The following is a 15,633-nucleotide window of genomic DNA, read 5'->3' on the forward strand; positions in this document are numbered from 1 at the left end:
CCTGTTATAATAATATAAAATAAATACTGCAAACTCCAGAGGCATGGCTCAGATATTTTACCTGGAGGGAGAAGCAGACTGTAAAACAGAGAGCTCTAAATCTGATTCCAAAGGAAATGACTTTGTTTAACAGTGTGAAGAAGATCAAGCCTAAAGGAGCTCTTGAAAACAGTGGAGGTTGTATTGTGTGGTATAATAAAAATATACATTGGGTCTTTGTCTCCAGTTCCTGGCATAGGGCTCCTAAAACTCTTGGGATTTCCTAACTTATAGGAGTGTCTTTTGTTATTCATAATGAGCCCCTTTTGATTACATCTGAGTTTATACTAATGAGGTGACTCATGGTGGGGCCCCAGATAGCTTCAGGATGGGGGCTGGCCGCCACAAAGACCAAATAAATTATTAGAGGGGTGTGTGGACAGAAAAAAAGTTTCTTGCCATTCTGGTAAACAAGATATTGCCCACTATCAAGCCATCAGCCACTGCAGCCACCCCCAACAGTGCACCCTGAGGGGAATTCAGGATGAAGAAAAACAGGACATTGGCCCTAGGTAGTTAAGATTCATATCAAAGGAAAAATTTCAATGAGCCCAGACTCTTGCATCTTCCGATATATAGAAAAGCACTAAAATCATTAACTTGAGATGTCTGTTTTTGTGATTAGCAATAACTTTTTGACGTTTGAGTACATGGGTTTATTTTTGTTTTTGTTTTTTTTTCAGCAAAAACTCCTATATATCCTGCCTCCTCCCTTATCTCTTTGGAACAGTTCCTCAGAGCTATCTGAGAGGCTGTATCCCAGGCTATAGTCCTCAGTAAGGCCACTGAATAAAACACAATTCTCCTCTGTTAGGCTGTGCATTGTTTTTCAATCAACAGCTAAAACTTTCAGTCCTAACACCCTGCCCCTCTTCCCTGACCTCTGGAGAGGGAAGAAGGGCTGGAGATTGAGTTCAATCACCATTGGTCAATGATTTAATCAATCATTCCTATGTAATGAAACGTCCATAAACCACCCTAAATGACAGGGTTTGGGGAGCTTCTGGGTTGGAGAACACATGAATGTGCTGGGAAAGTGGTGTGCCTAAAGAGGACAAGGAAACCCTGCATTTCTACTTCCCCCCAATACCTTGCCCTATGCCTCTCTTCCATTTAGCTGTTCCTGAGTTGTATCATTTAAAATAAACCAATACTAGTAACTAAAGCATTTTCCTGAGTTTTGTGAGTTGTTCCGGTAAATTATCGAAACTGAGGAGGGGGTCATGCGAACCCCCAAATTTGTAGTCAGCTAGGCAGAAGTGTAGGTAGCCAGGGCACCCCATTTGTGGCTGGTGTCTGAAGTGGGGATATTCTTGTAGGGCTGAGCCTTTAACCTGTGATGAGTTAGTGTCAGAATTGAATTGAATTGCAGAACACCCAGTTGAAGAATCAGAATATTGGTTGGTGTTGAAAAACACACTGCCTTTGGTATCAGAAATGGTGTCAGACAACACCACAGATGGTGAAAAGCAATTGAGAGGACATTGGTAGATTCATTGGAGATACAGACTAAACTGTAGGTCAGCTCATTTAACAGAGAGAAACTGGGAAAGAGAGAGCTAGGAGGAGACCTGGGGGCAGAATTAATCTCAGTCTGCAGAACAATTTATGCCTCAGGGCCTTGTTGAAAACAAGAGAGCAGTCAGCAGGCAATCAGTGGCGTTTTACAGCTGTGTATGGTCAGGGACATAGAGAGCCCTGTCAAAACCAGTCATCCCAGGATGACTGTGGGCATACCTAAAGCTGTGCCCACTGAGGAGTAACACAAGAGGTTTCACACCTCTTATGCATGTGGGCACAGGCATTATTTATTTAGAAACCAGCTGGATCATCAAAAATAATCTAAATTCTCTAAAATTCTCTAGCTAGTCACTAAACAAATAAACATGAAAATAACAATAACAAGCCCCAGATGGGGAGGGGGAGTTGCTACAATATATTATCTAAAATGTCCAGTTTCCAACAAAAAATTATGAGACATGCAAAGAAACAGGCAAGTATGTCATACATCAGAGTAAAAGCAGGTAACATAAATTGCCTATGAGAATGAACAGATGTCAGATTTAACAAAGACTTCAAAGTAGCTGCTATACATGTAATCACAGAACTAAAAGGAACCATGATTAAAGAGGTAAAGGAAGATATGATGACAATGTGAAACCAATAAAGAGAAATTATTTTTTAAAAAAAGAACAAATGGAAATTCAGGAATTGAAAAGTACAATAACTGAAATGAGAAATTCAACAGTGGATTTAAACTGGCAGACTAATTAGTGAATCTGAAGATAAACTGATAGATATTAATCAATCTGAACAACAGAGAGAAAGAAGGTTGAAGAAAAATGTACAGAGCCTCAGAGAAATGTGTGACACTATTAAGTGCTATATTGGTTAAGGAAATGACTCCCAATGGTAACTCGAATCCAGAGGAGCCAAGTGAACAGATTCAGAAATTATTACAGCAGGCAGGTAGCTAGCTATGAGCAGAGAAATGGGGGCAGGGGCCAGGTGGCAGGAAGCATGCACCTTGTAAACAGTGGGGTTCCACAGGCAGACAAAGGAAAGCAGGAACCTCCAGACTGACAGGAAACCACACATTTCAGGTGATAAGTGTCCGGGTAGCAGACAAAGAAAAGTGAGGAAAGACTGGAATCTCCTATGTCAGAATGTAACCTGTTGCTCTCATTACAATAAAAATAATGTAACCATTATGCTCTCATTACAATAAAATTAGCCTTACAGATAAGAAGTACCCATCATGCACCGATGCCATGACACTCCTGATCTAAGCTAAATAAGTACAATAATCCCTCCTCCCCTCAGGAAGATGGAGCTGGGATGAAAAATCAGGGAATACAACCTCCAAACTCCTCATTCTCCAGTGAATATTCCACCCCTTCATTTGTATGCCCCTCAAAACTGGCTTACCAAAGAAATCCAGGGCAGCAGCTCCTCATCTGTCTGCCCACTCTCCCTCTGAGAGCGTATCCTTGCTTAAATAAACTCTCACTTTACTTTCTTAACCTCTCTGCTTCATCTCTGAATTCTTTCATGATGAAGAAAGAACCTTAAATTCACTGGGAACAAAATGATACATTAGAAGGTTAATATAACAAAAGCTATGAACATATACTAGCTTTCCTTTCTTCTCTCCAAAGTTACATAAAGTAATAATTATAACAGTGTATTGTTGGGTTTGAAGATGTATGGGTGTCATATATATATATATATATATATATATATATATATATATATATATATATATATATATATAGGGTTAGCCAAAAGTTTTGTTTGGGTGTTTCCGTAACATCTTATGGAAAAACCCAAACAAACTTTTTGGCCAACCCACTATAACAATAAAATCACAGAAAGGGGGAAAGGGAATAGAGTTACACAGGAGTAATTTTTCTGTATCTCATTAGAATTAAGTTAGTTATAAATCTGAAGTTGATTCTGGTAAGTTAATATGTATATGGTAACTAACTAAAAATATAGCAAAAAAATTAATGAAATTAGAATGCAACACTAGAAAATATTCACTTAATGCAAAAGAGGAATAGAGGAACAAAAAAGATATGAGACATAGAAAACAAAAAGTAAAATGGCAGAAGTAAATCCAACTATATCAGTATTACCAGAAAGTGTGAATAGATTAAACTATCCAATAAAAGGCAGAGTTGTAAAGTCTAGTAATATGCTCTCTACAAGAGACACACTTCAAATTCAAAGATACAAATAGATTTAAAGTAAGAGCATAAAGAAGATATACAAACAGCAACCACAAGAAAGTTGAAGTGGCTATAGTAATATCAGACAAAATAGATTTTAAAACAAAAATGTTAGTAAAGACAAAGATAGACACTTTATAATGATAAAAGGGTCAATCTATCAGGAAGATATAACAGTTATAAACATATATGTACCTAATAAGAAAGCATCAAAATACATGAAGAAAAACTGACAAAAATAAAGGAAAAAGTAGACAATTCAACAACAATAGTTGAAGATTTTCAATATTTAATAATGGATAGAACAACTAAGCAGAAGATCAACAAGAGAATAGAAGACTTGAACAACACTATAAACCAACTAGACCTAATAGACATCTATAGAATACTCCACCCAATAATAACAGGATTATTCTCAAGTACACATGGAACATTCTCCAGGATAGACCATATGCTAGGTAATAAAACAAACCATGATAAATTTGAAAGATTAGAAATAATATTAAGTATGTTTTCCGATAATATGGAATGAAAGTAGAAAACAAAAACAGAACGAAATTTGGGAAAATCACAAATACATGGAAATTAAACAACATGCTCCTAAATAACCAATAGATCAAAGAAGAAATCAAAAGGGAAATTAAATTATACTGAGATGAACGAAAATGAAGACACAACATACCAAAACTTATGAGATGCAGCTAAAGCAAGGCTTAGAAGGACATGTATTGCATAAATGCCTATATTAGAAAAGAAGAAAGATCTCAAATCAATAACCTAACCTTTTAACATAAGACCTCAGAAAACAGAGCAAACTAAACCTAAAGCAAACAAAAAGAAGGAAGTAATAAAGACTAGACAGAAACTAATGAAATGGAGAATAGAAAAACAACAGAGAAAATCAATAAAGCTAAAAGCTGATTCTCTGTAAATATCAACAAAATTGACAAACTGATAGACTGAAAAGAAAGAAAACTTAAGCTACTAGAGCCAGAAATGAAACAGAGGACATTACTACTGACTTTACAGAAATAAAAGGATTATAAAGGAATACTAAGAATAATCGTATGCCAATACATTAGATAACTTAGATGAAATGAACAAATTCCTAGAAAGACACAAACTACCAAAACTGACTCCAGACAAAATGGCAAATATGAACATACCTATAATAAGATAATTAATTAGTAAACAAAAAGCTACCAAGAAGGAAAAGTCCAGGCCCAGATGGCTTCACTGGTGAATTCTGCCAAACATATAAAGAAGAATTAATACTACTTCTTCACAAATTTTTCTAAAAAATACAAGAGTAGAGAATACTTCCTCACTCATCCTATAAGGCCAGTATTGTCCTGTTACCAAAACCATACAAAGACATCATATGAAAAGAAAACTACAGATTAATATCTTGTATAAATATGGATGCAAAAACACATCACAAAAATACTAAAAACTGTATCCAGGGCTTCCCTGGTGGCACAGTGGTTGGGAGTCCGCCTGCCGATACAGGGGACATGGGTTCATGCCCCGGTCCGGGAAGATCCCACATGCCATGGAGCGGCTGGGCCCGTGAGCCATGGCCGCTGAGCCTGCGCGTCCGGAGCCTGTGCTCCACAACGGGAGAGGCCACAACAGTGAGAGGCCTGCATACCACAAAAAACAAAACGAAACAAAACAAAACTGAATCCAGCAACATATAAAAAGAATTATACACCATGAGCAAGTGGGATTTATTCCAGGAGTGTGAGGTTGGTTTAACATCCAAAATTCAATCAATGTAAAACACCATATCAATAGAATAAAACACAAAAACCACATGACAATCTGAAGAGGTGCAGAAAAAGCATTTTAAAAAATCGAACACCTTTTCATGATAAAAACACACAACACACTAGAAATAGAAGACAACTTCCTCAACCTGGCAAATGACATCTAGGAAAAATGCACAGCTAACATACTTAATGGTGAAAGACTGGATGTTTTCCCCTTAAGATTAGGAACAATACAAGGATGTTTGCTCTTTCCATTTCTATTCATCATTGTGCTAGAGGTTCTAGCCATGGCAGTTAGGCAAGAAAAAGAAAGAAAAGGCATCCAGATTGGAAAGGATAGAAGTAAAACTATGTTTATTCACAGATGACATGATTTTATATGGAAAATCCTGAAGGATCTACTAAAAAACTATTACAACTAATACATGTGTCCAGCAAGGTGGCAGGATAAAATTTCAATATACAAAAATCAATTGTATTTCTATATACGTGCAATGAACAATCCAAAAAATGAAATTAAGAAAGCAATTCCATTTACAGTAGCATCAACAAAATAAAATACTTGGTGATCAATTTAACAAAAGAAGTTTAAGAATTGTACATTAAAAAATTAAGAATGTTGTTGAAAGAAATTAAAGATCTAAAAATGGAAAAACATCTTATGTCCATGGATCAGAAGACTTAATATTGTTAAAATGACAATAATCCCAAACTGATCTACAGATTCAATGCAATCCCTATCAGAATCCCTGTGAACATCTCTGTAGAAACTGACAAGATCACTCTAAATATTTGACATAGAGCTACCATAGGACATAGTAATTCCACGCCTAGTTATATACCCAAGAGAAACAAAAACATATGTCCACACAAAAACTTGAATATGAATGTTTATAGCAGCATTATTCATAATAGCTAAAAGGTGAAAACAATCCAAATGTCCATTAACTGATGAATGGATTTTAAAATATGGTATATCTAGATGATGGAATATTATTTGGCTATAAAAAATAAAGTACTGATACATGCTACAACATTTATGGACCTTGAAAACATTTTGCTGAGTGAAAGAAGTCAATCACAAAAGACACATATTACATGATTCTATTTATATGAAAAGTTTAGAATAGGCAAATCCATAGAAACAGGAAGTAGAAGAGTGGTTTCCTTGGGTTGGGGAGAATGACGGGGGATGCTGGGTGATAGCTAAAGGGTATGGGCTTTTGTTCTGAGAATGATGAAAATGTTCTAATATTGACTGTGGTGATGGTTGCACATATTTGAGAATATACTAAGAAACACTGAAATGTACACTTTCAATGGGTAAACTGTATGATATGTGAACAATATCTCAATAAAACTGTTTAAAAAGAGAATGAAAGAAGCCATCATTATAAATACTCCAAACATTTAAAGGATAGTAATGGGAATATTATGAGTAATGTTATATCAATAAACTCAATAACACAGATAAAATTGTCAAATTCCCTGAAAGATACAAATTGCCAAACTCACTCAGAAAATAAATTGAAAACCTGAACAGAAGAATGGTTTTTAACCATCATGTCTCTAGAAGAAAATAAGGCCCCTAATTCATAAGCATACCTAACTTCCACGGTGTAAACCATGGCCAATTTCAAGCTATCAAAGCAACATCACTGAATGAAGATTTCTTAAGAGATGAAAACAATCAGCTCTCATTAGCTGGTACAAGCCAGCTCCAGCATGACACTGTCTGTTATCTATAAAAGAAAATTAATTTGTTATTAAAAACCTTCCAGGAAAACTCCAGGCCCAGATGTCTTCACTAGTGAATTCTATCAAACATTCAAGGATGAAATAATACCAATTTTAAATAGACTCTTTCAGAAAGTAGAGGAACAGGTCTCCTCTTATATAATGAGGCCAGAATTACTCTGATACTAAACAAAAACATTACAAGAAATCTAAGACCAATATACCTCATGAACATAAAAGCAAAAATTCTCTTAAAAATTTTGGGAAATAAAATCCATCTATATATAAGAAGTATAATAAATATATCATGACCAAGTGAGGTTTATCCTAGGAATGAAAAGTTGGTTGAGCACTCAAAAGTCAATGTAATAGATAGCTAGTGGGAAGCAGCCGCATAGCACAGGGAGATCAGCTCGGTGCTTTGTGACCACCTAGAGGGGTGGGATAAGAAGGGTGGGAGGGAGGGAGACACAAGAGGGAAGAGATATGGGAACATATGTATATGTATAACTGATTCACTTTGTTATAAAGCAGAAACTAACACACCATTGTAAAGCAAATTATACTCCAATAAAGATGTTAAAAAAAGTCAATGTAATTCATCATACTAACATGATAAAGGAGAAAAATTATAACCATTTTAATAGATACATAAAAGGCGTTTGATAAAAGACAATACCCACTTATGATAAAATTTCTTAGGAAATTATGAATAGAAAGGAAGTTCCTCAGCCTGAAATAAGGCATCTATGAAAAAACTACAGCTGACGTCATACTTAATAGTGGAAGACTGAACACTTTCCTCCTATGAAAGGAACAATTCAAGGATGTCTGTTCTCACCACTGTTATCCAACAATGTACTGGAAATCTTAACTAGTGCAGTAAGGCAAGGGGAAAAAAAAGTGTGCAGGTGGGAAAAGAAGTAAAACTCTCTTTATTTGCAGGAATATTACAAGCATGTACATAGAATGCCCTAAGAATCTATACAAAGTTAATAGAACTAATAAGTGAATTTAGCATGGTCTCAGGATAAAAGGTCACTATACAAAAATCAAGTATATGGGGGCTTCCCTAGTGGTGCAGTGGTTGGGAGTCTGCCAGTGCAGGGCACACGGGTTTGGGTCCTGGTCCAGGGGGATCCCACGTGCTGCGGAGCGGCTGAGCCTGTGCGCCACGGCTGCTGGGCCTGCGCCCTGGAGCCCGCGAGCCACAACTGCTGAGCCCACGTGCCACAACTACTGAGGCCCGTGTGCCTGGGGCCCGTGCTCTGCAACAGGAGAGGCCACCGCAGTGAGAAACCTGCGTACCGCAACGAAGAGTAGCCCCTGCTCGCTGCAACTAGAGAAGGCCCGCGTGCAGCGGCGAAGACACAATGAAGCCAAAAATAAAATAAAGAAATTTATTTTTTTAAAATCAAGTATATGATACAGCCACTATGGAGAACAGTATGGAGGTTCCTTAAAAAACTAAAAATAGAACTACCATACAACACAGCAATCCCACTACTGGGCATATATCCTGAGAAAACCATAATTCAAAAAGTCATGTACCACAACGTTCATTGCTGCTCTATTTACAATAGCCAGGACATGGAAGCAACCTAAGTGTCCATCGACAGATGAATGGATAAAGAAGATGTGGTACATATGTACAATGGAATATTACTCAGCCATAAAAAGAAACAAAATTGAGGTATTTGTAGTGAGGTGGATGGACCTAGAGACTGTCATACAGAGTGAAGTAAGTCAGAAAGAGAGAAACAAATACCGTATGCTAACACATATATATGGAATCTAAAAAAAAAAAAAGGTTCTGAAGAACCTAGGGGCAGGACAGGAATAAAGATGCAAACGTAGAGAATGGACTTGAGGACACGGGGAGGGAGAAGGGTAAGCTGTGACAAAGTGAGAGAGTGGCATGGACATATATATACTACCAAATGTAAAATAGATAGCTAGTGGGAAGCAGCTGCATAGCACAGGGAGATCAGCTCAGGGCTTTGTGACCACCTAGAGGGGTGGGATAGGGAGGGTGGGAGGGAGGGAGATGCAAGAGGGAAGAGATATGGGTATATATGTAATCAGCTATCTATGTATAGCTGATTCACTTTGTTATAAAGCAGAAACTAACACAACAATGTAAAGCAATTATACTCCAATAAAGATGTTAAAAAACAACAACAAAAAAAAAACAAAAAAGTCAAGTATATATCTTATGTACTGGAAATAAACAATTAGAAAATGAAAAATTTAAATGCCATTTGCAATGGCATCAAAATGAGTGAAGTAAATAGGGATAAATTTTAGGAAATACCTGAAGACTTATACACTGAAAACTACAGTATATTGGTGTGAGTAATCATGGAAGACCTGAAAAATGACAAAGTATACCATGTTCATGTATCAGAGGACTCAATATTGTCAAAGTGGCAATTCTCCCCAGATCTGAATACTCACTATAATTCCAATTAAGATCCCAGCTGGCTTTTATTTGTGTGTGAAAATCTACAGGCTGATCCTAAAATCTGTAAGGAAATGCACAGAATCTGTAGCAGTCAAAACAATCTTGAAAAAGAATATCAGAGGACTGACAATAACCGACTTTGAGCCTTCCTATAAAGCTGCAGTAACCAAGACAGCATAGTATCAGCAAAAGGATGGGAGTGAAGATACACAGTATGTGTGTCTGCCATTCTTGCTGTCCAGTTTGCTTGTTGCATTCCCCATACCCCATGAGCACCAAATTCAAGTGGACCCTTGATGAATGGGTGCTTAGCAAGACTCAAAGCAAGAAAATGGCAATCTCCTTACTATGAGTGCTGATAGCAAGGAGAGGCCACCTTTTTGGTTCCACTCAGAACTTACTTCCAGGGACTTCCCTGGTGGTCCAGTGGTTGAGAATCTGCCTTCCAATGAAGGGGACGCGAATTCGATCCCTGGTTGGGGAACTAAGATCCCACATGCCACAGGGCAGCTAAGCCTGTGCACCACAACTACTGAGCACGCAGGCCACAAGTGGAGAACCCATGTGCCTCAATTACAGAGCCCACATGCTCTGGAGCCTGCACGCCACAACTACTGAGCCCGCATGCCACAACTACTGAGCCCACATGCCACAACTAGAGAGAAGCCCGTGCGCTGCAACGAAGATCCCGCGTGCCACAACTGAGACCCGACGCAGCCAAAAATAAATATTAAAAAAAAACCTCACTTCCAACACATAGTCACATTCCAAGAACCACACATGACCAAGAAACCCAATCATATCCTTATTGACATGTATTACTTCCTTGTATTTGCCAACCACTTACTGTTGAAAATGATGACAAAGAAGAAAAGATAGAACAACCCACAGTTCCAGTTCCATTCTATGTGTGCAGAATGTGCACGTGTGCACGTACCAAGAAGTAAAATAAAAACAGTTGAGTCAGTTTTGTGCAGCATTCCACTGTTCTGGTAAGAAGTGAATACATATACAAAATATGAATTATGCAATTTTGGTGATTCTGCATATAAGTCAAATGCTCTTATATTTGCATTTAAAACTGACATTGTGCAATATAAAGACGGACTATATCATTTATGCTAATAGTTAAAATTTTCAACTGTCCTTTACTTAGAACAACATTAAATAATAGAAAGCACCATGTCAAGGTCAACATCAGTGGTCATAAATCACATTGATAGCATGCAGCCGTGATATGATGTGATGAAATGGCACTTTATCCTGTGATCTTCCTCCCCCACACCCATAACCCCAGTTTAACAAAGAGAAAAACACCAGACAAATCTCAGTGGACAGGCATTCTTTCTACAAATACCTGCCTAGTACTCATAATTATAAAGATCATCAAAATCAGTAAAAGTCTGAGAAACTGTCACAGCCAAGAGGAGCCTAAGGAGAAATGACAACTAAAAATATGTGGTATTCTGGATAGGATCCAGGAGTAGAAAAAGGGCATTACCTAAAAAAAAGGAAATTTGAATAAAGTAGACTTTAGTTAATGGCAATGTGTCAATACTGGTTCCTTAACTACAACAAATGTACCATGCTAATAAGATGCTCCTGGGTACGGAGTATATGGGAATCCTCTATAGTATCTTCTCAGTTTCTTTGTAAATCAAAAACTATTCTAAAAAATGAAGTCTACTAAAAAAAAAAGTCAAAAGAGAGAACACAGAAAAAAGAAAAGCTTTATATGTTAGTACCTTTAATAGCACTTTTTTCCTTGCTTTTTGAACAAAGGGCTTTGCATTGTCATTTTACACTGGGCCCTGCAAATTATGTAGCCTACCCTGCCTCTGTCCCTACCTCTGTCACCCAGACTTCAGACTAGAGTTGTTTTGGACCCTTTTGAGAGTCCCTGAGGCCAAGAGTGAGTAAGGCTGTGAGTATGCTTGGGCCCAGGCAGGAAGAGTTCTGTGCTCTGAGCTCATCTGGATTCTGGGAAAGGCAGCAGCAGCCAGTCTGGAGAGGCCCCCATTCAGACCAAATGGTGTTCCTAAGAGAAGCCCCTTCTCACCTCACCGCGGTGGGCAGTGTGGAGTCAGAGCATCCTAGAGCTGCAAGGGACCTCGTTCACCACAGCCCCTGACCCTACCTTTTAGGGAGAAGGAGGAGGACACAAAGAGAGGCATGGAGAGGGGTAGAAGGCTCCCAGCCTCCAGAGCCCTCCAGCCAGTGACAGCCTGAGTCCTGCCCAGCCCAGAGCCAGGTACTGCCTCCCTTCAGCCCAGGTCTGGACCAGCCTTCCCTGTCCCTGAGTGTTTCCCAGCAGCCTGAGTTGCCACCCCACCTTTATTCAGAGTCCCTTGCGGCAAATGCAGGGTGTGTGTGTGTGTGTGTGTGTGTGTGTGTGTGTGTGTGTGTGTGTGTGTGTGTGTGTGTCTGTCTGTCTGTCTGTCTGTCTGTCTGTAGGCTCAGTTAGGATGAGGCCAGAAGCAGAAAAGAGGGGCTCTTGTCATTGCATTTCCCACTTGGCTATTTCCCCCAGGGCAGGGGTCGGGGAGGTGAGCCTGAGAGCCCCAGGCTGGACAGAGCCTGCTGCAGTCCCAGGCAGCAAGTCTTAAGACCAAAGTACCGCCATGGGTGTCATTAGGAAAGAATGCAGAGGCAGTAGCAGCAGGGGGAACCTCTGGGCTGGAGAGGGCAGAACTCTGCAACTCCAAGTCCAGACAGACGGGCCCTGCAAAGGGAAACCAGACCTCCGTGGGGTCTGTGCTGGAGAGGCTCTCAGAGGGCAGGGGGACTCTGTATCTGCCACAGAAGTACAGCCTCACCAGGGAGACGGGATCCCTGAACCAGAAACCCACCCTGGGCTTCCTCAGATCCCCCAGAGAAAGGCACACCCCTGAAGACTGTTGTCATGGCAGCAGCTGCCAGGGCTGACTGCCTTCCCCCTTTGCCTGCATGGCTGCCCTGCCTGCCTTCTGGGACCTTCTGCTCCTGTTCCCTGAAAAGGCCTGTGCTGCCCACCCTGGCTGCTTGTAAGCATGGCTAGAGCCCACTGCCCTGCAGCAGTTTTACAAAATGGTTAGAGTTTCAGTCTCTCATGCCACATTGCCAGGGTTTAGATCCCATGTCTGCTATTTACTATCATCTGTTTCCGTGCAAACAATTTGTAACCTCTCAGAGCTTTAGGTATCTCACTTTTAAAATGGAGTTCCTTAGACTTAAACCCTCAAAGAACCCTAAATCAGCAGTATCAAATCAAATCCATGGGAAGGATTATTTCATCGTCACCACCCTCCCTCCCCCCACATGCAGCCAAGTAGCAGACCACAGTCCCTTTGTACCAAATGGTTGTCACCGTGGCAGAACCCCCTTCACCTTATGCTCTCTTGAGAGCCCTTTCTCTCAAGGGAATCTCAAATCAGCTATTGTCAGGCAGACTTAAAGCCAATATGAAGATATTGTCTTCATTTCTTCTTTCCGGTTCTAGTTCCTCATACCTCCCTTGTCTACCCCCCATGTTTACCAAATGCTCATCAAGGGTTAATTTATACTGGTTTGGGAGCTTTCAGAGGCAACTATGTCTTCTATCAGCAGCAGCAGAAGGTAATTCCACCTTGAGAAAGGAAAGGAAGCCTGGCAGAGCATACTCCTGGCTGCCACACCCAAAGGGAAAAGGAATTTTTTCATTTGGAGTCAGAGATCTTTGCTGAAGATCTCCCTCTAGATCTTTCCTGAGCTTGCTGAATTTATCATCCCATTTAGTACTAATGGTGTGCTGTAAATTAATATTTTGTAGCTAATGTACTGAATGACAGAATCTGAATACAAAGAATGAGGGAGTGAATCTAACAGAGAACATTTAACCCAGAAAAATACAAGCTTCTGCATTTGGGTTAAAAGTAAACTGATTTACAGAAGTGCATTAACAGGGATTTGGGGATCTCAGTTGACTGAAACTTAAAGTGGATTCAACTGTGTTATATGGCATCCACAAAATCTACTACGATCTTAGGATGCATCTGTAGATGTATTGTGGCTATTCTAGAATGAAGGGTGTGGTAAGATCACTCCATGCTACACCAGGAAGAATATACAGTATTTTCAGACATTTACAAATTCAGGAGCATGTAGGATGGTGGGTGACTTTGAACAAATATATCACGTCAGAAGGAGCTGAAAGAACTGGGGAGGTTAAACCTAAAAAAAACAGTCTTGGTGAGAACATAACTGTTGAAGGATTAAATGAGATAGTATATGAGATAGTGATTAGTTCAATGCCTGGCACACGGGCTAAATTAACGTTAATAATAAAAGAATGATAATTAGTAGTATTATTAGTACTGTCATACTATTATTATTATTACTAGCACTACTCCAGGTCCTTTACACATACTGACTCATTTATTCTTCTTACCAATCCTATGAGGTAGGTACTATTTTGTCTCCAATTTTGCAGATGGGAAGTAGAGAGTCACAGAAAGGTCAAGTATATTGCCCAGTGTATCTCACAGATGGGCAGGGGAAAGAACCAGAACATTAACTTTGGCAGTGTCAGGCTGTCAAGGGTAAAAGGCACTTTTGTTATTTTACACTTGTTTTGTAACACTCCAGAGGGCAGAACCAGGACCAATGTGCATAAACTACAGGGAGGCAGATTTCAGCTCAAAGGGGGAACAAAAAACAACACTGAATGATTAGAACTGTCGGAAATTTCACTGGAGTATCTCTTAAGGTAGTGAGTTCTCCATCACAGGATGTGAGGAAAAAAAAGGATAAAAATGAAGAATGAATAAATGGGGCTCCTCTTGGAAAGAAACCATACAAATGATGAAGCCAACCCTTGGTGAAAAGAATAAAGAAGGTACAGTGAAACTTGGTTTAAAAGACACATATCATTGAAAACTTGAAAGGTAAAACAGTTATGGAAAATATATAAAGGTGAACTAATATCTATCTGTCTTGCTGCTATCTCAACACCAAGTAAACTAGATGTTGGAGAAAAGTGACAAAAAGCTCGTAAAATGGGAAATTCCACGTATGAATTTCTGTTTGGAAACTTACTAAACAGCCCAGGATCCTCACAGATCTGATGGTCACCTACCCTGAAAGTGTAAATTATAAGGAGAGGTATAGTCTGCTCTCTGGAAGAAAGGCCATCTGCATGATAAAGTAGCATCCAGGCTGCTGTGAGATGCAGGTATGAAGCTGAAGATCATAAAACACCATTAGATCCAAAAGTACATGCTTGTAATAACAACTGTGTTAGCATGATTTTAATCCTGCTACATTGTGTGTGCTCCAAAGAATTATTACATAGTTTAATATGAATGTCCTCTGTGCTGAATCTATCTTTTTGGGTATAGCAGTCCCAGGACCCAAATATTTGCAGATTTAATGAATTGATATAAATTTCCTCAACCAGCAACACCAGTAGGTTGCTGGTTAAAGATTTAGACCCCTAGCAAAATCTATTTCTTCTATTATAAATAATAATTACTCAATAGTATATATATGGTACATATGTAATATAAATACATACCTACATATATATAATAATGCCATGCTCTCCACCAAAAGTGCTTCCATTTCAGATAATAAATAAGTTTTCAAACTATGTGTACATAGATGCACATATGTGTATTTTGATTTATGAAAATCAAAGTACTCAGTCTTTTTAAATTTATGTATTGATACTTCACAAACTTTACTCTTTCTAGAGCTCTAGAACTGAATGATTACCAGTTTAGACTGGAGCTTCTATTTGTGATTTAGGTCTGGAGACTCAAAAGAAAATCCTTAAGTCATGGAAAAGTGAAAGTTTATCTCCCATGAAAGTGACAAGAGATGAAAACCATGTTGATAGAGCCTAAACGGACATGATGGAGTTATGGATGTGGAT

At 38.9% G+C, this 15,633-nt stretch overlaps 1 long non-coding RNA gene across 2 annotated transcripts in view; it reads right to left on the minus strand.

Moving 5' to 3' along the window:
• LOC102996972 (uncharacterized) overlaps positions 1-15,633 on the minus strand; it is a 52,267-nt gene that overhangs the window by 35,684 nt on the left and 950 nt on the right. The gene's annotated exons all lie outside the window — the stretch shown is intronic.

This window comes from Physeter macrocephalus, chromosome 21 (assembly GCF_002837175.3).
Source record: "Physeter macrocephalus isolate SW-GA chromosome 21, ASM283717v5, whole genome shotgun sequence".
In the NCBI taxonomy this organism is placed as follows: Eukaryota; Metazoa; Chordata; class Mammalia; order Artiodactyla; family Physeteridae; genus Physeter; species Physeter macrocephalus.